This window comes from Ruditapes philippinarum, unplaced genomic scaffold, assembly GCF_026571515.1.
Source record: "Ruditapes philippinarum isolate M1 unplaced genomic scaffold, ASM2657151v2 ctg4324_1_1_1_1, whole genome shotgun sequence".
Taxonomy (NCBI): domain Eukaryota; kingdom Metazoa; phylum Mollusca; class Bivalvia; order Venerida; family Veneridae; genus Ruditapes; species Ruditapes philippinarum.
The window spans coordinates 1172-29120 of record NW_026852857.1 but is presented as its reverse complement, the minus strand read 5'-3'; the positions used below and the strand labels follow the sequence as shown (position 1 = coordinate 29120).

The 27949-nt window shown below is 33.3% G+C and overlaps 1 long non-coding RNA gene across 2 annotated transcripts; it reads left to right on the top strand.

Annotated features, from left to right (window-relative positions):
• The first annotated feature begins 613 nt into the window (after positions 1 to 613).
• Positions 614 to 22224, top strand: LOC132726487 (uncharacterized). Of its 2 annotated transcripts, XR_009625202.1 has the most exons (4): positions 614 to 1019; positions 1333 to 1516; positions 13365 to 13448; positions 19134 to 22224. It is a non-coding gene; the product is annotated as an uncharacterized LOC132726487 (long non-coding RNA). The 2 variants fall into 2 exon arrangements; XR_009625200.1 differs by lacking the exon at positions 19134 to 22224 and having other exon boundaries at positions 615 to 1019; positions 13365 to 13678.
• The last annotated feature ends 5725 nt before the right edge of the window (positions 22225 to 27949 follow it).

The following is a 27949-nucleotide window of genomic DNA, read 5'->3' as shown; positions in this document are numbered from 1 at the left end:
GAAGCAAGACACAAAACAATACACGAGACAGATATTAAATTATCATCAACAACTATTTAACAGTGACGAGTTTGATGGAAACGAAAACAATAACAAATGAACTATAGGTGCAATATATTAATTTTTGGGAAATCCTTTCTAATATTTATATTCAAAACTGACCTACCTGTATCGCATTTTCGGTGCTGCCATCTGTCACATATATCGCAATTTTTACACTTAAAATCCGATTGTAAGTATTTAATCACAGTTAATATCCAGCAAATAATTTATCTAATTTAATTATATATATATATGAAATTATTCCAACAATTATACGCACAAACACTTTATTTGCGAATGTTATAACTTATCTATAGCAGGCACATAGCATTTAAAATTTGGTTTCAGTTTTTCCATCAGTTTTATAACATCTAGCATCTATCATTATCTTATAACAATAATAATTTAAAATATTATCATGAGATTATAGCAAACCGTTTTTTTAAAAATCTTTTGAAGTTTTCTCTGATATTACTTACCGCCAATTAGCATAAAGCTATAAACAGTTAATTAGTTACACCTTGAAAAAATTACGTATAGTTTAATTAAGATCAAAAGATAATGTTTTCTAAGGAATAGTTGTAATTAACTTTCTTAACCCAGAAGTTTTAGTGGTTTTTTTTTATAAATTAAGTAACCTGCCTTTATTGTTTGTTACACCTTTAAAAACATTAACGTATATCAAAAGATAATAAATAATTATTTAAAGAATTAAAGTGTCATAATTGTTTAATTGTAATTAAATTAATTGTTGTTAATCAAGCAATATACTATAGTGGGGCAGAAACGTCTCGCGGAAAAGGGCCGAAACGTCCAGGGGCCGATTTTTCGACTGGGGCCAATTTTGTTTGCGGCCGAAATGTCCTGTTTGCTTGTCCGGTATATACCGGAATACGGTATTTAATGTGGTCTTCCGTCAAAATTCAATCGCAACTTTTCGGCCCTTTCCGTCAGTCTTCGGATAAGGAACTAAACATGTAAACACATAGTATTTTAATGCTTAAAGTTGTTGACAAGTTTATTTCCAATATATGTAGTAAAAGTCCACCTTAAAATAAGTGAATTCATAGATACAAAAGCAAACAATACAATATTTCTATTTTTATTATTATGATTGTAGAAACCGAAAGTACAAAAAAAAAAAACCTGTTGACATTTAGTCGGATTTGTTTAAAATTACATACATCAGTTAGCATATTTAAATTACAAATTATCATACATATTTTCAATCATAAGTGTACTGTTTTCTATTGGATGTCAAACATTATCATTCATTTTACATTACCACAGCTGAAGGTTATTATATAGATAATAGCCGATGATAATCCGATTGGTAAAAGATTATCCGAAGTTTGACGGAAAGGGCCGAGAAAATACGCCTGAGCCAATCAAATCACTGTGAGGACGTAGGCGCTCGTGTAAGATGATATGCTGGCGCGCAACGTGACGAGAGAGTTATGAACAGATGAAAGTTGTAAGTTGACAGATTTTTTATTTCTATGCTAAAAGCGCAATTCTGTTTGTGCTTATATTTCCTAGTTTTGTGCTTATATTTCCTAGCTGAATAGCCAAGTGTGTCTTTTTCTTTACACAATCTGTTTCCTGATTTAATTATGGCACGGTGCGCACAGGATGTATTGTAATTTTCTACCTCCATTATTTCGGAGTTCGAACGTTACAGGTTTACAGATACTGGCTTCCAAAACCTTGTACATGTAAAAACCTTGTACATGTATGCCACTCTTTAATATTTTTTTTCTTTCATCTGTTGCGGCTTTGAAGTTTTGGATCGGACCCATTATCACAGTATATAAACGATTTTCAAGAACCCCAACCGGATCTTGTGAGAAGAATTCAGCATCTATACTGTGCTCCTCTTAGGTCACGGTACTTAACACTTTAAAACAGTAAAGAACACAAACAATAAACTTACACTACAAAAATTGTCATAAACTGTATCATTTTGTCATTTTTCTGCTATATGACACAAGGAAGCAACAATATATTCAATCTAAATTAGTTTTAATTTGTCAGATGTAGACCGTGTGTCGGCCATTTTGAAAATAGTATGTCATCATTTAACTCGCGGTAATGGTGTTTTATTTCAGTTTTTTCATGTTTCAGTTATAATTTCTTTATGTTATTTTGCATAATTTTAAATATTAAGATAATCTTTACATTGTAACTCAAAATTTATTTTTTTAACAAACAAGAACATTTAGAAAATGATGATTGTTTCAGACGTATGCACAGATTTAATGGACTATTGTTGTTTTTTGCAGAAGTTTGTAAAATGTTGCTCAGTTTTACGTAAATATCTATAGATTTAAATTATTTTGCACAAAAACTTTGTTGTTAAGGTGTTTGAATAAAATATGTCAATTCTGACCAATTTTAACACTGGCCACATGAAAATATGCCATTACCGCGAGGTAAGTGATGACGCGGAATTAGTGATGTTGAGTATAAACGTACAATCAGGCATAATGACACATTAAACTATTAAAAATCGGATTGAATTTAATATGTTACGGTATGTTAACATTTGATTCATATTAAGAGATAATTTATCTTTGCTTAAATATACATCCATAACCTTCTTCGTAAAATATATGCGCATAAAACGCTGTGCTCTTCGCCTCATATTTTGTTTATGTCAACACACGCCGATTACACAAGCAAATGTATGCCTAAAATTGTTTTATTTCACTATAACTCATATCTGAATCTTAACTTTATTGTCTTAACCTCATGTTACCGGACAGACACTTGTGAAAATATCTTTGAATAATGATAAAACATAGTAAATAATAGATGCGCCATTTCTGATAACTGTACCCGTCTTGCTAAAACAGTTTTAATGATCTGTACCCTACTTGTGTTTTCACTGAACCATTACTTGCGAGTCACTTTTGATGATTTTTATTGTGTTTTTGTCCTATGTTCTTAATTTTGATGTGCAGAATATGAAGTTATTGTGTCACAAGAGAAGGGTACATGTTTTAGTTCTATGTAAGTAACTAAAACTGCATATGAATGAAGGTGCTTCGTCATGTTTTCACTGTCTTGAAAATACCGGCATGAAGTGGCTGTTTATACGAATCAGAAAGACAATTGTTTCTTGAAAGGAATAATTAACTAACGACATTGTTGTTAGTTTTGACGTGACCGTTATATTATTAGTTATAAAGATCGTTGACAGGATATATGGCCCTATATAAACGGCTATTTGTAAATATAACCCGAGCCGTTAGGCGAGGGTTATATTGCAAACAGCCGTTTATATATGCCCATATAACCTGTCAACAATCTTTATAACGAATTTATAATACAGCAATCATCATTTTTATAGAAAAACGTAAGATTTCTTCATGAATTGACAGCAGCCGTGTATATAAAACTATATAAACGTCACGATTATCCAATGAAAAATGACGTTACAAACGTGCAGTATTATAAAACGTCACGTATAAAAAAAACTCGAAATAGCATTACAAGATTTTTTTGCAGATTACTTATTTCAACATGTTGAAAGCTTTTCACCTAACGTTGATTTCATTCTGCTTTTTTAAACACTGTTTTATATTCTCAAAAATTAATTGACTTTCTTTTTCTGACATGTACGACTTTTATTCTTGTATATCTTTCATAGACGTCGACAATTTTGGCATCTTTTTAAACGGAGAATATTCGGGAAATTTTGAAATTTTAATTTGTCAGTGTTTCAGCTATTGGTGTTATAAACTTCTTTTTTTTCGTTTACGTTATTGGCTGTGACGCTGAAATTTTTTAAGTAGAAAATTTTATTCTTCTTATTTTCAAGTTGCAGTCTGGATGGCGAATAATTAGAGGCACAGGCGCTAGTCACATAATCAAATATTTTACATAATCGTTCTATATATGTATATAAAGATATAAGGCCCCCAACGAAACAAAAACATCATGCGGAACAAACAAGAACAATGCTGAAAGAAACGACCAGATCACGGTTATCTCTTTCTGGTTGCCATCTGAAAGGATCAATCCAAGCGTTAAAGCTTTTTATTTCATTAAAATTCTTCAAATAGCAAAGAAATGAGTAAAAGTTTCAGAAAATGCCAATATTTTCAATCCATGTCGTTTTCGACGTCCAATCTATTCATGTATACAAACACGATTTCTGGTCGATTTCTACGAAATAAATAGAAAACATCTAAAATTTCCTCATAAAATTAATAAACAAACTCTTTTTCTATCAATCTGCGAAGTCTAAATTGAACTAGAGCCTCTTTGTACTCAAATATTCAAAAAATATTGGTTGTAGAAGCGGAGGTCAAGTAAAGTGCGCCATTTGTAATTTGAAGTGACAGATAAATGAAACAAAGAAATAGAATTATACGATTGGTCAATAGTATTCCGGTAATTATCTTAACCAATCAAATCCTAATATAATATTCAGAGCGGAACAGTATATACATGCGCTATACATGGCGATAAAATACTGTCACAAGCGAGATGCTTGTGCATTTTTTAATGAAATACGTACGAAGAGAGCATTTGATCAGTGAAGACTTCGCAGATCAATAGGAAAAGAGTTTGTTTATGGAACGTACGTGGAAATTCTAGCCGTTTTTTGTTTTTTTCCGTAAAAATCGATCAGAAATCGTGTTTGTATACATGAATGGACTGGACGTCGAAAACGACATGAATTGAAAATAATGGCATTTTGCGAAACTTTTCCCAATTTCTTTGCTATTTGAGGGATTTTAATGAAATAAAAAGCGTTGGCACTTAGATTGATCGTTTCAGATGGCGACCAGAAAGAGATAATCGTGATCTGGTCGTTTATTTCAGCAGTGTTCTTGTTTGTTCTGCATGATGTTTTTGTTTCGTTGGGGGCCTTATATCTTTATATACATATATAGAACGATTATGTAAAATATTTGATTATGTGACTAGCGCCTGTGATTAGAGGTCAATGATGTCATTGAAATTCGTAGTCTTTACTGAACAGTATATGCAGTTGTATGGTGATGCGAAAGAAAAATATACATAGCATTATATATTTTCTTAAACAAATGATTAACAATATTATCAGTTAAACCAATTCTCGGTAAATACCTTATATCCCACCTTATATACTAAAATTTGATTATAATCATTTATATTTTCTGGCAATAATTGATACAAAATCGCAATGAACGTAAACTTTTTCTCCAATAAATCTTTAAAAATACTCACAAGTCAGGGTACAGATAAAATTCGTAAACTCACAAGTAGGGTTCACAATCACCAGCAAGTAACGTTCAGTTTACGGAAATGACCTCCTTGGTAAAACTCTTAAATTTATGTTCAAGATACAGCAACATGTTATGCATATGACTAAATTATCGTTTGTTATTGATTAATTTAGTAGTCCGATATCACAATTCAATGTTTAACTAAATCAACATTGGAATAAGACGGATTTTTGTTCGTGTTCAGTGTTGATCACATGAAAGCTGTTCGTGAGTTTCGATTATTTTATAGCCTTCGTGCTAACGTTTATGTTTTGCATAACTTAGACGTTTAATAAAGTTTCTTCTTTATAATATAAATATAGATTTATTAACCTAACGTCCATCAGTATCAATATAAATACCAATATCGTAAACAAGTGAAGTGGCAGAATATGGCTGACACTAAAATCTTCTCACAAGATCCGGTTGGGGTTCAAATCGTTTATATACTGTGATTATGAAACCATAGAATCGGTTACAAGATACAAGAAACTTTATTTTAAGTCGGTTTACATATTACAATAAACATTAGCTAATAAGCTGTTTACCGACAATAACAAAGGCATAAAACATATTTACTAACATATAACAGTTCTGAAAATAAAAACATATAAACTATTAGCAGCTTTAAGCATGAAATAAAAGTATCAAGGTTAAGAAGAACTTTACAATAAGATGGTAAATTAAGGCATAGTTTGATCACAGGTGCTCGTCCAGTCTTGGTGCCCATATAAAAAAATGAAGTTTTTAAAAAAAATTGAAAAAAAAATTTGAAAAACAAAAAACAAAACATCAAAATTACTATTTTGGGTTGAGTGTAAGAAAAAAAATTTGAATTTTTTTTTTTTTTTTCCTATATACCATTACTACGAAAAGGTCACCTAGTCGCCGTAACGCTACAGAGCTTTACTAGGACACACTGTGGAACAACCACAATGTCAAGTTCTGTAACAATAAAAGCTATTTTGCTACTCTTTACACATTGTGCATTTAGAAAATTGATAACATTCTTATTGTACCTTACATACAATCTTAAATAACTTACATTTAAACTCGGACACTCCAATTTGTTAAAATTTTGCAAAACAACAGTGATTGTCGGCCATTTTGTCGAAATTGAAAGTACAAAACATACATCGTACTGTTTCGCTGTTCTGATCGTTCACTGAACAATAGACAACAGTAACCAATAAATTGATGGTTACCGTTGTCTACTGTTCCTCGCACGTAGTCGTAGGAAACCAGGAGAGCGGAACAGTACGATGTATGTTTTGTACTTTCGGTTTTGATAAAATGGCCGACCATCAATGCAAGATTTTAACAAATTGGAGCGTCCGAGTTAAAATGTAAGTTATTTAAGATTGTGTGTAAGGTAGATGAAGAATGTAAACAATTTTCTAAATGCATGATGTGTAAAGACTAAAGAGTAGCAAAATAGTTTGTAATGCTACAGAACTCGACATTGTGGTTGTTCCACAGCGTGTCCTAGTAAAGCTCCATAGCATTACGGCTACTAGGTGACCTTTTCGTAGTAATGGTATACAGAAAAAAGATTTTTTTTTTTCAATTGTTTTTTCTTACACTCAACCCAAAATAGTAATTTTGATGTTTTTTTGTTGTTTTTTTAGCTCACCTGTCACAAAGTGACAGGGTGAGCTTTTGTGATCGCTTTTCGTCCAGCGTCCGTCCGTCGTCCGTCCGTTGTCCGTCCGTAAACATTTGCTTTAAATGACATCTCCTCATAAACCACTGAGCCAATTTCATCCAAACTTCACAAGAATGTTCCTTTGGTGGTCACCTTTAAAAATTGTTCAAAGAATTTAATTCCATGCAGAACTCTGGTTGCCATGGCAACCGAAAGAAAAATCTTTAAATATCTTCTTTTAAACAACCCTAAGAGCTAGAGCTTAGATATTTGGCATGAAACATCTTCTAATGAGTGTCTACCAAGTTTGTTCAAATAAAAGCCCTGGGGTCAAAATTGGCCCCGCCCCAGGGGGTCATTGATTTTCCCTATATGCATATAGTAAAAACTTAAAAAATCTTCTTTTAAAGAAGCCAAAGAGCTAGAGCTTAGATATTTGGCATGAAACATCTTCTAGTGAGTGTCTACCAAGTTTGTTCAAATAAAAGCCCTGGGGTCAAAAATGGCCCTGCCCCAGGGGGTCATAGGTTTTCCCTATATGCATATAGAAAAAAAATTAAAAAATCTTCTTTTAAAGAACCCAAAGAGCTAGAGCTAAGATATTTGGCATGAAACATCTTCTAGTGAGTGTCTACCAAGTTTGTTCAAATAAAAGCCCCGGGGTCAAAATTGGCCCTGCCCCGGGGGTCATTGATTTTCCCTATATGCATATAGTAAAAACTTAAAAATCTTCTTGTAATGAACCCATATAGCTAGAGTTTAGATATTAAGCATGAAACATCTTTTAGTAAATTTCTACAAAGTTTGTTCAAATAAAAGCCTGGGGCTATATACAGGTGAGCGACCTCAGGGCCATCATGACCCTCTTGTTTATACTTTTCCCAATTATTTTTTGTTTTATATTTCAGATATGTGTTATGTGCCTGTCTTGTTTGGTAGATTATTTTTCTGTATTTAGAGTTCATATAAGGTGGTGAAGATTTTTTAGGATATTTTTGTTTTATAGGTGCATGTTCATCTAAAATTTCATTAAAAAGTTTATTATATGCCCAGTAGGTGTCATCAACATCATCAAAAGTAAATGCTACTTGGAACGGTACTTTGTCTAGTTCATTGTTAAAAACATTTTCATCAAAATTTTTGTAACTCCTAAAAGGTATTTTCTTTTTAGATACGGTATTAACCTGTTCTTTAAGAGTTGTAAATATCATACTATGGCACTTATACTGCTACTGATAACTGATGAATTACATAGCAAAGAGGAGGAGTTTGTTAAAATTACATCAATAAGGGTTGGGTTGTCTAAATTCTTAAAACATTTTCGGTCTATTTACCCCAAGACTACCCCAAGACTATCCCAAGACACCCAAAAACTTGCCATGCCAATTTGTTGAAAAAAGACTTTGTTTACATATTTTATTAAAAAAGAGAGATTAAAATTTAATGTTCTTATATTTTTTTGAAATCCTTGTTTTTTATTTCAAGTGAAATATATCTTTAAACTCATACATATGTTAACCTTTTACCCCATGAGCATATTGCGAAAAATGGCCGTTTTCATTGAAAAGCCTCCAGTAACAATTTCAAACTGCTATGAAACTATGAAAAAAACTTCAATACTAATGAAACTTGGCACAAATGTTTACTACACCATAGCCTCTGTAACAGCATGCTCAATGGTAAATGTCCTGTTACCATGGCAACGGGGGGACGTCTCAAAATTGCCAAAAATCACTATTTTGCATTGTTTTTTTCCATCAAAACTGATTTCAAAGTGCTGCAACTTTTCAATGAATTGAGATAGAGTAAAAGGCTTTTCAGCGTCGGTTACTAGTTACCCTAAGATCGACCTGAGGCCATTTTTAGCCTGTCACATGTCCAAAATTTTCTTGGCGATGAGGGGGACTCCGCCCCCCTTCAAACCCCCCAAACAGAAGGGGGCACATCCCCCTTCTGGCAACCCCCTGATGTAATATTTGGATGGGGGACGGCGCCGAAAAAGTGGTCACTTTTTTTAACAACATTTCTCAAACGAAAAACAGTGTTTGGGGCCTAAATAGGGCATTTTTTTCACTGTTTGAGGCCTCAAAAAGGGGAGGGGGGCAAAAAGCCTTCGAAACACGCTTATATAAGGGAAAAGGTTAATTGACCATTGTACTTTTCCTACTTTTCAAACATTAATTGTCGCTGCTATGTAATTCAAGCTATATTTTTAGTTATCACATACAAACACATACAAACAAACATATTATTAAATTATGATTGAAGAAACACAAGAATTACATCTTATATTTTTAATTCCAACCTGTCACACAACTCCATGGAGTTAATTCCAATAGTGATATCGGTTGTACCTAGTTACTTGGGGTAATCTTGGGGTGTCTTACGGCAGTCTTGGGATAGTCTTGGGGTGTCTTAGGGTAGTCTTGGGGTGTCTTGGGGTAAATAGACCGACCGCTTAGAATCTACTTGAATGACGCAAATTGATTTTGGAAAAAGGTCAACTCGGCCCTATACTATTTCGGCACAGGTCAATTTGGCCCTCTATTAAAAACCTATTAGGATATAGATTGTTAAGTTTATAAAAAAATTTAAGGAGTAAATTACTATAGAAGTATTCAGATCTGCAGGTATCAGAAATCGAAAAAGTTGGCCGTGTAGAGTGGTTCGACCAATGCTCGGCGTAAAAAATATTTTTTTAGAATATCTGAAAATGTTCCAAGTTATCTCCAATTTAGGTCACTGGTGCTTTTATTAACATCTCACCATTTTATCCTGGTGGGGTTCACTTCTGCTGAAGTCACGTGACAATGCTAATAGCAGACAAACAAATGTACACATTTAATCAGCAACATATAAACTAAATTCTATTAAAATCTTTAACACTAGAGTTCTGGGGCTGTAAAATTTAAACTAAAAGTTGGGTACTTGTAAATGTATGAACCTTATTTGGCTGTTACAATTTATTCAATATGTGTTCTTCATAAGATAAAAAAAGATTTTATTCGAAAAACAAACCTGCATTATGTAGTACTGTACCCAGAGCGAATTTTACACAATGGGAATTTAAAACAATATCATTGGCCTTGAAAATGGACATATAACATTGAGGTTTGTTGACGTTGATTTGAATTTGTCATATCAAATATATTATTTTTTTATGCCAAGAGTTGGTCCACCCACTCTACATGTACGTATTATTTGAAATTATCTTCAAGAAGAGATATCAAGACAACAAATGCTACATATTGATCTTTAAATTGAATTTTTATGACAATAAATGTAATTGCATTTAACACGACCAATGGATGTTTGAATGATATATTTTTTTTAAAAATCTTAAGTAAGCAAAACGTGCATATATGTCACAATTTTTTCCCATCTCTACAAATTCAGATACAAATTGGTATTTTTATCAATAAAACTTTTCAATAACCTTGAGTAGAGGTCTGTTACTATGAAAATGTTAAACAATGAAAGCATAAATGCCATAATTTTTAGACTCATTTCCGGGACACTTCATTTGGAGGTATAATGGGGCATTGATTAGTAACCATATATTTTTTTTTTAATTACATAGTGGCATAAAGCCTATATTACCTAACCTGTATTTACAACTTGCAAATATAATGATATAAACAAAATGTCAATAATTAGTATTAAGGCTTTGTAAATTCAGTCAGTCACAGAATAGAATAAAGCTATGTTAAGTAAGGACAATTAGCCATGTCGTTTGGTAGGGCTGGGGCTAGTATCCGAGTACTCGAATAATCATGAATCAAAGTAAAAAATCGAGTATGAATATTCGTAAGCCCAGAGATCGTGGATCGCGATCTATTTTTATGAAGTTTACCTAAAAACAATTTGCCGGTAAAAGACCATGTACCATGATGCTGAGCTAGGAAGTAATTGGTTTCAAAAAACAAAACAAAAATACTCATCCAAAGAATAAAAACATAAACAAAGTTTATATTTTATATATTAAATTTTTAGCTCGACTATTCGATAAGAATAAGTAGAGCTATTGTATCACCCGAGCGTCGGCGTCGGCGTTTGTGTCCGCGTCTGCGTAACCACTTATGTTAAAGTTTTTGTAATAGTTCAAATATTTTCAAAGTCCATTGACATATGGCTTTGAAACTTGGCACACTTGTTCACCATCATGACCCCAACCTGTAGACAGGAGAAGGTAACTGTATCAAGTATTTTGACAGAATTATGCCCCTTTTTCGACTTAGAATTTATGTTAAAGTTTTTGTAATAGTTCAAATATTTTCAAAGTCCATTGACATATGGCTTTGAAACTTTGCACACTTGTTCACCATCATTATCCCAACCTATAAACAGGAGGAGGTAACTGTATCAAGCATTTTGACCGAATTATGCCAATTTTTCGACTTAGAATTTACGTTAAAGTTTTTGTAATAGTTCAAATATTTTCAAAGTCCATTGACACCATCATTACCCCAACCTGTAAACAGGAGGAATTGTATTAAGGATTTTTTTTTACTATCAAGCACTAAGAATAGTCGAGCGTTGCTGTCCTACCGACAGCTCTTGTTTGTATTGTTGCTGTTTTTTTCTAAATAAACATGTTTTTATAACTATTGTACATGTTTTCATGGGTGTCTTGATAATAAAAGATTTGTGGTTCGATTTGTAAATCGTAAGTGCTGAATCGTGGTTCGGATTGGACCGTCACTTATCCGACGATCCACACCCCTATCGTTTGGTAAAAATACCTGAAACATTCGCAGAAACATGTAGATTTCATCACCTTATTTTTAGTGCTCAGTAATTTTCACAGTGTTTGAGCATTAATAATTGCCTGCAGGCGAATAAAATTTATGCTGGCCAGTTGTTAATTACAGTTTAACTGTTTATGACACCTTCGCTCAGGAAGCCACAGGAGGTAAACAATTAATCTTTTATGATGAAAATTATTGCCGAAAATTGGAGGGTGTGTGGCGAGTATGTTTAAGGCCGAGATGACCCTGATTTATTTATTTTATCTATCTTCCGTTATTGGCATTAATCATTTAATGTTAAACCCCTCACGGGGATGTAGACATGACTTTAGACTAGTAACTTCAGAGACAGCTGCGAGATACAAGGGAATCCGGGTGCCAGTCCCTAGCTCTTATTGATAAGACCACTTGTTTCTTTTCCATGCTCAGTGTATACAGTTGTTTGACCAGTTCCAGCGCAGTTTTTCAACTTTTGCTGTCTGCAATTTACAAACTATTGGTATAAACAAATGTACCCGTTAGTAGATATTTGATTCGACTTTAAACCTGACAATTATCAGGAAATATATTCTCTTTTTTCTAGTAAAAATACTGCTTGATTAAATCTGATTGGTTTCCCCAGTTCGGAAGCAAGTTTACCAGTTCCTGTGCACATAACAAATGCCATTTGTAATATTACCTATGAAGAATTTGGCAATTTTTGCGAGCTAATACTAAAACTAAGTCAGTACACTACAACATGTCAGTCTTATTCATTATTCTATCATTCTTGGTATTGTAAACTTTTATGCACCATCATGCATGGCGTGAAATGAAGCAGAACTGCAATTGCACATGCATTTGACATTTGTCAATATTTGTGGTTAAAATGCTTAAAAACAGGGATCGTATTTAATGTCCAAGATAAAATAAGTTTTTGTTTTGCAATAATGCACAACATTCATTAAAGTCCCATTACTTACCAGTACACCTCAGGTAGGTGGGAAACACTGCAAGGGTGTCAGTGGTGTTATTTTAATGCTTAAAATAATTCAATAAAAGTTAATTCCTTTTCATAATCCATCTATATATAAAGGCTTGTCTTAAATAATCTGAAAATATATATTAATAAGTAGAATATTTATGCCCCACTTTGAAGGAGGGCAATATCTGTTTGCTGTCTGTTGGTTGGTTTGTCTGTCTGTCCGTTGGTCCACTGGCAGCTTGGCAGAGGTTGCACATACTGAAATGAAATTTGTTATACAGATTTATGATAAGGATTTCTATGTCAATTTCTGTTTTGGGTATGATCCAGCAATTTTGACAAGAGTAATGCCCCTTGAACTTGATTTTTTTAAATTATTTGCAATTTCCGTTCATTTTTTAATACTGAAATTTGGTATACAGATTTATTTAAAGAATATCTAGGTCAAGTTCTGTTTAGATCATGTATATCTTACTCTTAGTATCATAAGACTTGCTAATAGCATACCAATTACATGTACCTTGCCTGCTATGCACATCCAACATATATTAGGACCACTACTATGCCACTCCGGTACTTCATATGAGTGCTATAATGTATTCATAATTGACAGATCAATAAAGTCAGTCTATGCAGTTTATGTTAAGAAATTGGATCAGTTTACATGAGCAGTTCTGTAAGTCACATGTAGCTCTAAATTTTTTCAGGTAATTTTATAAAGGCTATACCTTAGAAAAATGGCAGTAGAACTGGAAGACACACTTTGGTTGGAGAGAGACAATCATAGAGTGGTAAGAATATATCTTCATCAAAGGTGAGTGATTCAATTCAATTTATAGTTATAACCCAAATAAGAGCTCCTTGTTAGCTCACCTGTCACAAAGTGACAAGGTGATCTTTTGTGATCACAATTCTTTTGGTGTCAGTCGTCCGTCCGTTAACTTTTACTTTAAACAACATCTCCTCTAAAACCTCTTAGCCAATTTCATCCAAACTTCACAGAAATGTTCCTATGGGGGTCACCTTTAAAAATTGTTCAAAGACTTTAATTCCGTGCAGAACTTTGGTTGCCATGGCAACTGAAAGAAAAAACTTAATAAAAATCTTCTTTGAAAAAAACCCAAAAGAGCTAAAGCTTAGATATTTGTGATGAAACATCTTCTAGTGTGTGTCTACCAAGTTTGTGCAAATAAAGCCTTGGGGTCAAAATTGGCCCCGTCCTGGAGAGTCATTGATTTTCTGTATGTGTTTCAGAAAATCTTAAAAAATCTCCTAGTGTCTACCAAGTTTGTTAAAGAAAAATCCAAATATGTACTAATCATGTCATAACTAGAGTTCCACCTTGTCGTAATGTCTTGAACAAGTTTCTTTGAGGCAGATTGAGTGCCTTCTGGTTATCTTGAAGAATCTTAGTTGCTGTTGAACTTGAATGAAAAAAAGTCACAACCATTCTCATTCTACCGAGTAGTCTTGAAACAAAATTTATCTGCATAGCCCTTTGAACAGCTAGGTTCAGACAGTGTGCAAAACATCTTATATGTGGTTTAACCGGCTATGTCCATCCTTTGACAATATTAGATGCATTATCAGTTATTATTGGAATAGGTATTTGTTTAAGCACTTGCTCTTCACCTGAATCTATCTTCATTATACCCCCGCACAACAAAGTTGTAAGGGGGGTATACTGGAATCAGCTTGTCCGTCCATCCGGCTATCCGGCTGTCCGTCGGTTTTTTCTTGTCCGCCCAATAACTTAAGATTCCTTTGACCCTTAGTCTTCATATTTGGCATGGAGGTTAGTCATGATTAGTAGATGACCCCTATTGATTTTGAGGTCACTAGGTCAAAGGTCAAGGTCACAGTGGCCTTGACTTTAAAAAGCTTGTCCGCCCAATAACTTAAGATTCCTTTGACCTACAGTCGTCATATTTGGCGTGGAGGTTAGTCTTGATTAGTAGATGACCCCTATTGATTTTGAGGTCACCAGGTCGAAGGTCAAGGTCACAGGGGCCTTGACTTCAAAAAGCTTGTCCGCCCAATAACTTAAGATTCCTTTGACCCACAGTCTTCATATTTGGCATGGAGATAAGTCATGATTAGTAGATGACCCCTATTGATTTTGAGGTCACCAGGTCAAAGGTCAAGGTCACAGGGGCCTTGACTTCAAAAAGCTTGTCTGCCCAATAACTTAAGATTCCTTTGACCCATAGTCTTCATATTTGGCATTGAGGTTAGTCATGATTAGTAGATGACCCCTATTGATTTTGAGGTCACCAGGTCAAAGGTCAAGGTCACAGGGGCCTTGAGTTCAAAAAGCTTGTCCGCCCTATAACTTAAGATTCCTTTGACCCACAGTCTTCATATTTGGCATTTAGGTTAGTCATGATTAGTAGATGAACCCAATTGACTTTGAGGTCACCAGGTCTAAGGTCAAGGTCACAGGGGCCTTGACATCAAAAAGCTTGTCCGCCCAATAACTTAAGATTCATTTGACCCACAGTTTTCATATTTGGAATGGAGGTTAGTCATGATTAGTAGATGACCCCTATTGATTTTGAGGTCACCAGGTCAAAGGTCAAGGTCACAGGGACTTTGACTTCAAAAAGTTTGTCTGCCCAATAACTTTAGATTCCTTTGACCCACAGTCTTCATATTTGGCATGGATGTTGATCATGATTAGTAGATGACCCCTTTTGATTTTGAGGTCACTGGATCAAAGGTCAAGGTCAAAGGGACTTTGACTTCAAAAAGTTTGTCCACCCATTAACTTAAGATTCCTTTGACCCACAGTCTTCATATTTGGCATGGATGTTGATCATGACTATAAGGTGACCCCTATTGATTTTGAGGTCACTGGGTCAAAGGTCAAGGTCACAGGGACCTTGACAAAAAAAAGCTTTTCTTCTCAATTGCTAAAGAATGTCCTGTCCGCAATGTATTGATTTTGACATTTTCACATTTGAAGCCTGTAGAATACATAACTTAGCAATGCACTGGCTTAGTAACCTCAGATTTGGCAGGGAGGTTGTCCTTGAGCTCTAAATGGCCACTGTTGATTCTGACAAAGTGGTATGCGGGGGTATTCAGGCCATGATAGTGGCAGATCTAGTTATTAGTCCCCTACCGGTTTACCGGAGGGGACTTTAGGTTTACCCTCCGTCCGTCTGCCCGTCCGTCAGTCCATCCGTCCACAAAACTGGATCCCGCGATAACGCAAAAAGTACTGAAAATATTTTAATGAAACTTGATATATGGATAGATGGCAGTATGGAGATTATGCACGTCTTTTTCTTTTCTTCCTATGTTGAAAATTCTGGTTGCTATGGCAACAAATAGACTGAAAATATGGCAAATTTTACACATAACCTGGATCCTGCGATAACGCAAAAAGTACTGAAAATATTTTTATGAAACTTGATATATGGATAGATGGCAGTATGGAGATTATGCACGTCTTTTTCTTTTCTTCCTATGTTGAAAATTCTGGTTGCTATGGCAACAAATAGACTGAAAATATGGCAAATTTTACACATAACCTGGATCCAGTGATAACACAAAAAGTACTGAAAACATATTTATTAAACTTGACATATGGGTAGATGGCAGTATGGAAATTATGCACATCCTTTTTTATCTCTTAAGTTTTTTTGCTTTAATTGAAAAAAAAATTTTCTATTCACTTTTAATAAATTGTATTATTTATAAGAACTTGACTTTCACCTTAATTTGATTTGTTCCCTTCTCATTAGCAATGCAGATTTATATCCCAAACGTAGACTAGGAGCAAGTGCTCGGCCTAGTTTTGGGCCAATCAATGGTATCCGCGAACATCAACAGTCACAAATTTGATTGTATTATGAAGTTATGCAAACATTGACATTTTTGTAATTGAGGACTCGTTCCATTTGAATTGGGACGTAACAGATCTATTAGCACTGAGTCCCAGGTACTCAGTAAAGTTAGGGAAAATCGCTAACACTGAGATCTTAAGTTGAAGTTGTGTTTGTCATTTATCATTTGGAATTTATTTTTCATATAATTAGGAAAAGATGGTTCATTTATAGATTTATACATGAGAATAGCTTTTTTGTACATAATTCTTTGATCAAAGGACATCCAATTAAGCTCTTTAAATAGTTCATTTGATGGGGAATCAAAACTTTTATCCAAGATTATTCTAGCAGCTCTTTTTTGAAATTTGATAATTTGTGAAAGCAGTTCACTACTACAGTTTCCCCATATAGTGCAACAGTAGTCTAAATGAGGCAGAATATATGCATTGAAAAAGAGTTTTCTAGAATGAAGATCAAGATATTGTTTAATTCTAAGAAGCAGGTAGAGTTGTGAATTGCTTTTTCCAATAGTTTTTTTGGATTTGAGTTTTCCATTTGAGATTGTTGTCAACATAGACACCTAGTACTTTTTCTGTGTCTGTAAATTCTATTTCTTTGTTATGAAGATACAGTTTAGGTGTAGCATTATTTTCTAATTTTGTATTCCTAATTGACAGAGTCATAGCTTTTGTTTTAAGTGCATTTAGTACCATTGAGTTTTGCATGCACCATGTGTTAACATTATCAATATCTGTTTGAAGATTTTCATTGACTTCTTGTACAGTATTTCCTATAGAAGTTAACGAAGTGTCATCTGCAAAAATATTAGCATTAGATCTTTTTATATGCAGATGTATGTCATTTATATATATTAAGAAAAGTAAGGGTCCCAGGACTGAGCCCTGGGGTACTCCTAATATTTTTATAAATCTTCGGTAAATTCCGTGAGAGGTACGCAGCACGCAGCCCAGCTTACACCCTTCTTCTTATTTTTCCTTGCCACAATCGGACACTGTTTTAAGTTTCAAGTTGTAAAATCATTTTTTCAGCTTCATTGTTGCCTTTTGCTATTACAGTAGCCATGTTGTATGTATAGTATATGATTTTTGTTGTGTCGCCTCTACGGAGTAGTGGGGACATATAGGGATCACTTCTCCATCGTCTGTCTGTCCGTACGAACCCAGAGGTACTTGTGTGACTTGGAGAACAATGGGTAACAGTAAATTCTCTTTGATGCTATTCATTCCGTTTTTACTTGTGTGTCTTTTTTAAGCCTTGTGTGACTAAAAATGGCTAAAAAGATCAAAGGAATAGTCACATAAGTACCATTTCGTGAGTACATCCGTCTGTCCGTCCGTCACAAAACTTGTCCGAACTACTCCTCATAAACTACTGGTGCAATTTCATCCAAACTTTACAGGAATGATCAGTACCAAGTCTTGTTGTGCACTGTCCGTCTGTCACAAAACTTGTCCCAACATGAAATTGGCCATCATGAGGTGACACATGTGATCACTGATCGCTCTTGTTCAATATTGAACAATTAGAACAGGTAATCATTCAACAGCTTAGTATTATAAATGATCCAAAAGACCCTTAACCAAAGAGGCCGCACCAAAAAAGTCTCACTGCTGACAAGTATAAGTAAAGGGAAATTGTTGTCATTCTTTTGACCTTATGATGTGAACATATATTAAAGTTTTGTGTTTGAATGTTTGCGGAAGTTCTTTTTGATGTAAAACAATGTTTTAACAGCATGGTGCAAGTGAAAAATCGTTGTCAGCAAAACTTAAAAATAATATGCGACTTCAGTGGGACTATGTCAAGATAGTTGTGTAAAACAGGAGTTTTTAAAACACATCAATTTCATGTTGTAGTCATTTTTGTTTATATACATTTATTGAAATTTACAAGGGAGTCAGTCATAGCAGCTAAATTTCATTATAGGTTTAATTAAGTATAAGCTTGTTTTCTAGACCTCTTTATGAGAAATGCAGCACAACCTGTTAGAAATAATATATATCATTTTTTACCTCCTTTATAGCAATTGTGGTACTTTCTTGTTCCAATATTTCACCGGATGGACAACACTGAAATGTAAAAAATGTTTTCTCTTAAACAGTGTGAACAATATAATCTGGAAAAAAGCATATCAAGGCCAACAATATCAATTTCACTGCATATTCAATAGATGTGAAAATATTAGTCGTTTGTTGTTGTTTTGTTTTTTTATAACATCTAGTGCACTTTAGTACAGTCAAGAAAGAACCCAGGTACAACCACCAACCTTTCACAAGCTAACTGGAAAGTTTTCATAAAATAATTTATGTAATATTGTTTCTCATTTTCTTGAAATTAAATGTATTAAATTAAACTTACCGGCGACCCATCCTCCGGGCTGTTAAACAAGTTTCTTTTCTGAAATTCCAAAAAGTATAAAGTTTAATTTTTACACTTTAATACAAAAAATCATATTTGATTTCATTATATTCAACAATAAAGTAGTATTAGTAGGGAGAAAAAATTGTGTTGCACTGATTTTTTATAAGCTAACTGAATAATAAATTTCTTGTGAAACAGATGTTATTTAAAAAACAAAACAAACTAGACCGGTTCAGTACTTTGGTACTTTGCAATTTTCAGGTTATTTTTGCTCTTTGTCATCAACCACAAGTGAACGTCGCGTGGCCATGACTTACACTATATCCAATTCCCCCTACTACAGTTGGGCCGGTTTTAACCCACTTCAGGAAATGGCGTCAAGTGGTTTCAAATGGGTAACAACATCATAAGGATCTTAATTGTAAACTTCTCCAAAAACACTCAACATATCATCTAGTCAAGGATTTGTGAGTTTGAATATTGTACCATTAATTACCAATACAATCTGACATTTAAGACACTCGACACTTAATTGTATATCTACGTACTGTATTTCCTGTTTTATTATTAAATATTAGTTAAAAATGTATATAATCCGAGCATATTATACGATGGACAGTAGTCAATTGCAACAATTATTATACTGTCATAGAAAACCTTTTATAGAAAAAAAGATGCAAAAATTTAAAACTTATTATTTTATACTGAAGCGTTTGCCTATGTACCAGGGCTACAGATAACATTTTGTGTATATTGGGTAATTACCCCTTGTTTTGTGATCTATTGGGTTTTTAGCTCACCTGTCACAAAGTGACAGGGTGAGCTTTTGTGATCGCTTTTCGTCCGGCGTCCGTCCGGCGTCTGTCCGTAAACTTTAACTTTAAATGACATCTCCTCATAAACCACTAAGCCAATTTTATCCAAACTTCACAGGAATGTTCCTTTGGTGGTCACCTTTAAAGATTGTTCAAAGAATTTTGTTCCATGCAAAACTCTGGTTGCCATGGCAACCGAAAGAAAAAACTTTAAATATCTTCTTTTAAAAAAACATAAGAGCTAGAGCTTAGATATTTGGCATGAAACATCTTCTAGTGAGTGTCTACCAAGTTTGTTCAAATAAAAGCCCTGGGGTCAAAATTGGCCCCGCCCCGGGGGGTCATTGATTTTCCCTATATGCATATAGTAAAAACTTAAAATATCTTCTTTTAAAGAACCCAAAGAGCTAGAGCTAAGATATTTAGCATGAAACATGTTCTAATGGGTGTCTACCAAGTTTGTTCAAATAAAAGCCCTGGGCTCAAAATTGACCCCGCCCTGGGGGGTCATTGATTTTCCCTATATGCATATAGTAAAACTTAAAAAATCTTCTTTTAAAGAACTCAAAGAGCTATGGCTAAGATATTGAGCATCAAACATGTTCTAATAAGTGTCTACCAAGTTTGTTCAAATAAAAGCCCTGGGGTCAAAATTGGTCCCGCCCCAGGGGGTCATTGATTTTCCCTATATGCATATAGTAAAAACTTAAAAAATCCACTTTTGAAGAACCAAAAGAGTTAGAGCTAAGATATTTAGCATGAAACATGTTCTAATAAGTGTCTACCAAGTTTGTTCAAATAAAAGCCCTGGGGTCAAAATTGGCCCCGCCCCGGGGGGTCATTGATTTTCCCTATATGCATTTAGTAAAAACTTAAAAAATCTTCTTTTAAAGAACTCAAAGAGCTATGGCTAAGATATTTAGCATCAAACATGTTCTAATAGGTGTCTACCAAGTTTGTTCAAATAAAAGCCCTGGGGTCAAAATTGGCACCGCCCCGGGGGGTCATTGATTTTCCTTATATGTGTATAGCAAAAACTTAAAAAATCTTCTTTGAAAAAACACAAATAGCTAGAGTTAAGATATTAAGCATGAAACATCTTTTAGTGAGTGTCTACAAAGTTTGTTCAAATAAAAGACCTGGGGTCAAAATTGGCCCTGCCCCGGGGGTCATTGATTTTCTTTATATGTGTATAGCAAAAACGTAAAATCTTCTTTGAAAAAACCCAAATAGCTAGAGTTTAGATATTTAGCATGAAACATCTTCTAGTAAGTGTCTACAAAGTTTGTTCAAATAAAAGCCCTGGCCCGGCCCCAGGGGTGTCATTGTTTTTAACTATATGTGTATAGTAAAAACTTAAAAAAAATCTTCTTTTAAAAAGCCCAATGAGCTAGAGCTTAGATGTTTAGCATCAAAAACATCTTCTTATGGGTGTCTACCAAGTTTGTGCAAATAAAAGCCCTTGGGTTAAATTGGCCCTGCAACGTTGGGGGGCTGGGGGTTGGGGGGGCCTATATACAGGTGAGCGACCTCAGGGCCATCATGGCCCTCTTGTTTCTATTTTCTTAGAGTTATTTCACCCTACCTTCTCTAACAAATACGGGTTATAAAGCACGAGTTCATGTATTTTACCCAAAATTTCTGACCTTCATTGTAGACTCTGACTGTTGTAGGTTTTGTAAGGTAATGAAAAAGCTACTTACGTAACTATGCTTTATTGTTTATTGGCTTAGGAGATTTTCAAGCTGCCTGATATAATATAAGTTATTATTTTTATTGGGTTTTTAACCAGGTTTTCCGAAGGAAAAAACTGGTTATTAGATTGAGGTATGTCGGCGAGCGGGCGGGCGTAAACAATTTCTTCTGTGCGCAACTCCTTCTACATTTCTCAACAGATTTTGACCAAACTTTCACAGAAGCTTTATCAAGTGCCCTGGGGCATATTGTATGGGTTTTGGGATTGGATAATATTTGACCTTATTATGGCCCTTTGTTTTTTTTTTCCTTATACAGAATTAGCAATATATAGTGAACAAATTCTTCTGTGCTGAACTCGTCCTACATTTCTTAACGGATTTTGTTCAAACTTTCACAGAAGCTTTGTCATCAAGTGCCCTGGCGCATATTGTCGGGGTTTTGTGATTGGATAATTTTTTACCTAATTATGGCCCTTTGGTTTTTTTCCTTATACAGAATATATAGTGAACACTTCTTCTGTGCAATTCCTCCTACATTATTCATGTTTTACATTGCACATAGTTACATTGTTTGTTGCTTGTATTTGTATTTCAAATACAACATATTTATCTACAATGGTGATAATTGAAAACCTGGTTTCGTGGCATTGCCATGTTTCTTGTTTGACATTTTAAGTGGGTAATAACGCAAATACGCATGTTATCTGCAGCCCTGAATTGTACTATAATTGCTCGAGTAGTCATAAGTACTCCCCCACTTACTTTTTCCTTCAAACGGGAAGTGATCTAAGGGTATATACCGCCAGAACGGAAATATATGATATCGAGTATCGTATACAAGTATTAGGTCAGATACTCGTATTAATTTTCCATAGGCTTACATTATAAGAAATGACCTCAAAACAGACCTTAAAATTGAGTTTTCATCATAGAGATGTCATTTTTCTGGGAGAATGACATGCCTGACACATAAAACTCATCTCGTTATATAGGGGTAGCCGACCAAATTTTTCGTAAAATGACTTCAAAGAGGATTACCCCCCTTTACACTGTAATTCACTGCTGATCACAGGACTGACATATACTTTTTTAAAATGGTAAATATCAGAGTAAAAAATTATCCTACAGACTTACAAAATACTTCATTTTTTTTCAGAAAACAATGTACTGTTAGTTTCGAGGAATAGTTTTTATACTTATACACAATACCTTCTCGTCCAATCACCTAATGTCCCATTGAATCTTACGGTTTTCCCTGCACTTTTTTTTAGCCAATCGCTGGCCATGTAAAATACGTTACCCTGACCTAAAGGCATATTTTTATTTGTACAATATAGAATTATTTTGTATTATTTAATAACGAATAAAGTATATCAAATATAAATGTGTTCACTTTTTGTATTTCAAATAAGATTTGAGAAGATGGTAGCCATTTCAAACTATAAGGCATGTAATGCCATAAAACATGAAAATAGAGTTAAATAGAAAAAAATACCCAAAAAGTACTATGATAAATCTTTTTATTTTTTTTTAAAGGAATGATCCCATTAAATAATACAATTAAAATGGTAAGTTTCAATATGTCAAAATATTTTTTAAAAATTTTTTTAGTAAAAGGGGGTATTTTTACCCCCCACAATTTGAAGGTGAAAGAAAAATTTTTTTTTTAAAACCGAAAAAGCAATGATGATACTAAAAAAAAAAAAAACTCTCAAATGAGTTAAACTAATAAGTATAGCATAGGGTTTTGAAAAAAGTGCCCTCTTAAATAACATTTAATACCAATTCCCCTTCCCCAAACCCAATAAGTCTATATAACCCCCAATTAAAACACTAAGGGATATCATGATCAATATGGTCATCTTAACATAATATATGCTTATTAAAATTGTATAAAAAATTACTGGAAAAATTGTTTTTATCTTATGCGCAAAATTTTAAAAGGATAATTTGGGAAAAATAAATTTTTAAAACATGAAAAACCCAATTTTGAAAAGGGGTAACACCAAACCCCCCGGGTGGTTAATTCAGCACGGGGACAATTAAATATGTAATTTTAAAAAAAAATTGAAGACCTTACGACGAACCCCTCTATTACCAAAGGGACATTTACCGAAATCTAAGGACCCGTAAATTAAAAAACTCCTTCGAATCCCAAAAAACATGGAATTTCAATTATGTGGACGACCCAAGAAAAAGAAAACTTTTTTCGCAATCAATAGAATTAAAAGTATAAAAATGCATATAATTGAATGTTGATTTAAAATACCTTTTTGCCTTTTAGGGGGTTTTTTCTCAAAATTTATAAAATTAAAAAATTAATCAATATAATTTAATCTATTTTTATTGTAATTTTAAGGTACAAGAAAAAAAGTAAATAAAAAAAATTTTAAACATTTTTTCCCTTTAAAAACATTTAGAGCTGATATTTGGTGTTCAAAATAAGGGACCCAAAAAAGGCACTTTAATAAAAAAACCCAAGTAAATGTGTTCTTTTTTTTGGTTCCTGATTTTCAAAAGAAAATTTTAAAAAATTTTTTGAAAATTATACTTTTTCAGTGAAAAAATATGTACAATTTTATATAAAACTGGGGAAATGGTAAATGAATTATCGGAAATGGCAAAAAAAACAACGTAAAGGGAAATTATTTCATTCATCTTCGCCCCCAGGGGGGTTTGGGATGGTAAAGGGTGCAAAGGGCAGATTTACTATTTCGAAGATATAATTTACCCGGGAAATAGACCCCTGTAAGCGGGGATTAAAACCACTTCTTCACCCTGGAAATTTCTCTCACCCGACACAAAAGCTTCTCTTGTCAAAAAATATTTATGGAGGGGTATACCAGCCCCCGTTTCCCGCCCGGGATGCAAACTTTTTCAAAAAGGGATTGCAAAAAAATAAAAGGGGAAAAAGAATAGGGAAGAACAAAAAAAATTATAAAAACGGGGAGCCCCAAAATTTATAAAAGTACAGGGGAGTATGTAAAAAAACTTTTTACAGCGGTGTGGGGGGAAAAAACCCTTTTGCCCGCAAAAAAGCATCAATCATTGCGGGGAAAAATAACCTAAAAAAAAAAATTCGCGACAAGTGAACAAAATTTTTCCCAAACTGGGTTCCCCCAAGAAGAAAAAGAATGGAAAAAAGTCGGACCTTTCTGGCAACAGTAGATTGAAAAACTTAGGGGGACGAATACAGATGGAAAAAGCGCTCCCGACTAAATCATGAGGCTCGGGTAAAAATTTAACCCCCTGATGCATATTTAGGGGGTTTCGTCTCCCCAACCTTTACGAAACAAAATACAAAAAGAACCTTTTACAGCTGACAAGGGATTGAGAAAATCACGGAAAAAAAAGAAACCCCGCCCGCGTTTTTGAATATGAGCCCCTCATAATTTAATACGAAAGTACTTTAAAAATAGTTTTCCCCGACCTAAATCCGGGGACAGTGATTTGAATAGATTACAAGGAAAACGGAATTTTCAAAAATAAAGAGAAATTAAAAACCTTTTTCGCGATAACCTTTATTCGGACTTTTTTTTTTGGTTTAAAATTTATGAGGTTTGTAAAAGGGCAAAAAAAAATAACGGTTTGAAAAAATCTTTGACAAAAAATTTTAAAAAAATTCAATAACCTGATAATCGACACAAGCTTTATTTGGGTTGAATAAAATAGGGAAAATATGTTAAAACAAAAAATCGCTTTAATTTAAAAACCCAAAGTAAAGGACAAACCCCGGGATTAAAAAAAACTTATAATAAAACTTTTCGAAAAATGTCTGACGATTTTTAGGTAAACCGTAAACAAGGGGAGGGGGCACTTATAAACAGCAAGAGCGGGGGTGCCCCAAACCCCAAAGGAGTCGGGTTGCCCCTCAATTACTCAAGAAAAGAAACGCCGGAAAAAAAAAAGAACGAAAAAATATGAATCAAGCTTAAAATTTTAAAAAAAAAAAATTTTATAAATTTTAAAGAAAATACAGAGAGAAAAACAAATTTAAAAAGGGAAGTTACGGGAAACCATTAAATTTTTAATCAAAGACAAAAAAAACCGAAAAAATATGAAGAGTCGAGAAATTCAGTGACATGGAAATTATACAGCCTTTCTGAGCCCGGGCCCGGGAAAAGAATGGGGGGTTTGTGCCCCCCCAAAATAGACAATGAGAACAGGAATCAGACTGTTTTTCAGCTTCTCTAGTACAAGGCCCAGGTTTTTCGCAACATTTTATTGCATTTTGGGTAACTCTAGCGACGCCATCGGGCTGCCGTGGGACACCCTTAGAAACGTGGGCCCAAAAATTTAACCGTCTTGAATTTTATGTCTGAAACATTGGCCTTTAATTTTTTCCCCAATCATACTTATTTTACTCCATCCCGATTTTTCGAATTTCCCCCTAGCATAAATAATAGGTTGTCCCCTATTTTTTTGCAAATTGCCCCAAATGGTTAAATCAGCATTTTGCATTTTGTTTAAAAAATCATATTTTATAACTCATTTCAATTTTACAAAAAAACTTTAATTACATATTGGAAAGTTTCCCAATTTTTAGCCTTTTTGGGAATCTGATAATTTCCATAGGGTTAATTTTAAAAAATGACTCAAAACAGACCTTAAAATGATTTTCATCATAGAGATGTCATTTTTTTGGGAAATAATGCCGACAATAAAAATCTGTTTTAATAGGGGTACCGACCAAATTTTCGTAAAATGATTAAAGAGATTTCCCCCCTTTTAACTGTAATTCACTGCTGACACAGAGCATATATTTTTTAAAAAATAAATAAGAGAAAAAATTTTTCCCACGATACAAAATTTCATTTTTAAACGTACTGTTGTTTGAGAAAGTTTTTATACTTTTAAAAAAATCCCTTTGTCCCACCTAAGTCCTTTAATTTTCGGTTTTCCCTGCATTTTTTGCCCAACGCTGGCCCTGTAAAATAGTTTTCCCCATATTTTCTTTAGAACACCCAAACAAAAATAAAAACTCAGCAAAAAATGCGTTGTGTAACATTTTAAAAAAATAGAAATTTAAAAACGTTAACTCAGATGATAAATTTTGATTATTATTATTAAGACACATAACTGAGGAATGTAGATATACTAGTAAGTTGAAGTGTATATAGTGTTTTATTTTGTGATATTTTTTATTTTTTCTAGTTTTTTTTTCAATCTCTCCAATGTATATTTGGACTTCAGCCTGAAAACAATTAAAATATTATTATTACTACTAGTTTTTAAAATAAAAAAAAAGTACATGTCAAGCGTTAAATATGATTTGAGATAAAATGTGTCAAGTACATGAATAGTACAATGAAAATTATGACATAATACATAAATTCACTTACGAGTTTTAATTCCGATTCATATTGAATTGATGAGATATCTATATTTTTATCGTCTTCAGCCTCCATTTCACTCATGTTTTTTGGAGAGGATGTCTACAATATACAAGTAATAGAATGATTTTATAAAAAAAAAATTACGGTGTTCACTATAACATATTCTATAAAATCACGATCATTACATTTTTACTTTATAAAATATAATAGAAAATAAAGTATAGTACTTACTGTAAAGAATAAATTTTTACGCTCCGGTGTTTCCACCGGAACTATTTTTGGTGTTTCCTTCTGTAAGTATAATATAAAGTACGTTGTAAGATTATATAAGCTCGTAAAACATGTAAAGCAAAAATGATATTATTTCACAATTGATTCGTTGCATTTACTGTACAATATTACAAAAAAAAAAAAAAAAAAAAAAAAACACACAAAAAACATGTGTATAATATTAATAACAAAAATTAACACAACATGAATAAACATATTACTTGTGAAGCCATTGTTGTCCAAGTTTAATATAAATTGATGCGAGAATAATAAAATCGCTATTATTTTGAATGTCTATATAGGATTTGAATACATAAATAGTAATATAAATAAGTTTAACACAGATGATTATAATATTGATTATAGAAACATAACTGAAGAAGGTAGATTATAAGTAAGTTGTAAGTGTATGATTTTTATATAGTGTTTTTATTTTAATATATTTTTTATTTTCTCTATATTTTTTTCTATTTCGCCAATGTATATTTGGACTTCAGCCTGAAAACAATTAAAATATTATTACTACTAGTTTTTATAATATAAAAAAGTACATGTCAAGCGTTAAATATCATTTGAGACAAACTGTGTCAAGTACATGAATAGTTAAGAAAATTACGCGAATAATTCATACAATGAAAATTATGATATAATACATAAATTCACTTACGAGTTTAAGTTCGCTTTCATATTGAATTGATGATAGATTTAGTTTTTCATCATCCTCCATTTTAGCATGACTTATGTTTGGAGTGGATGTCTACAATATACAAGTAATAGAATGATTTTATAAAAAAAAGTTACGGTGTTCACTATGACATATTCTATAAAATCACGATTGTCACATTTTACTTTATAAAATATAATAAAAAATGAAGTATAGTACTTACTGAAAAGTTTAACTTTTTGCGCTCCGGTGTTTCCACTGGAACTTATCTTGCTGTTCCATCGCCATTTACAAC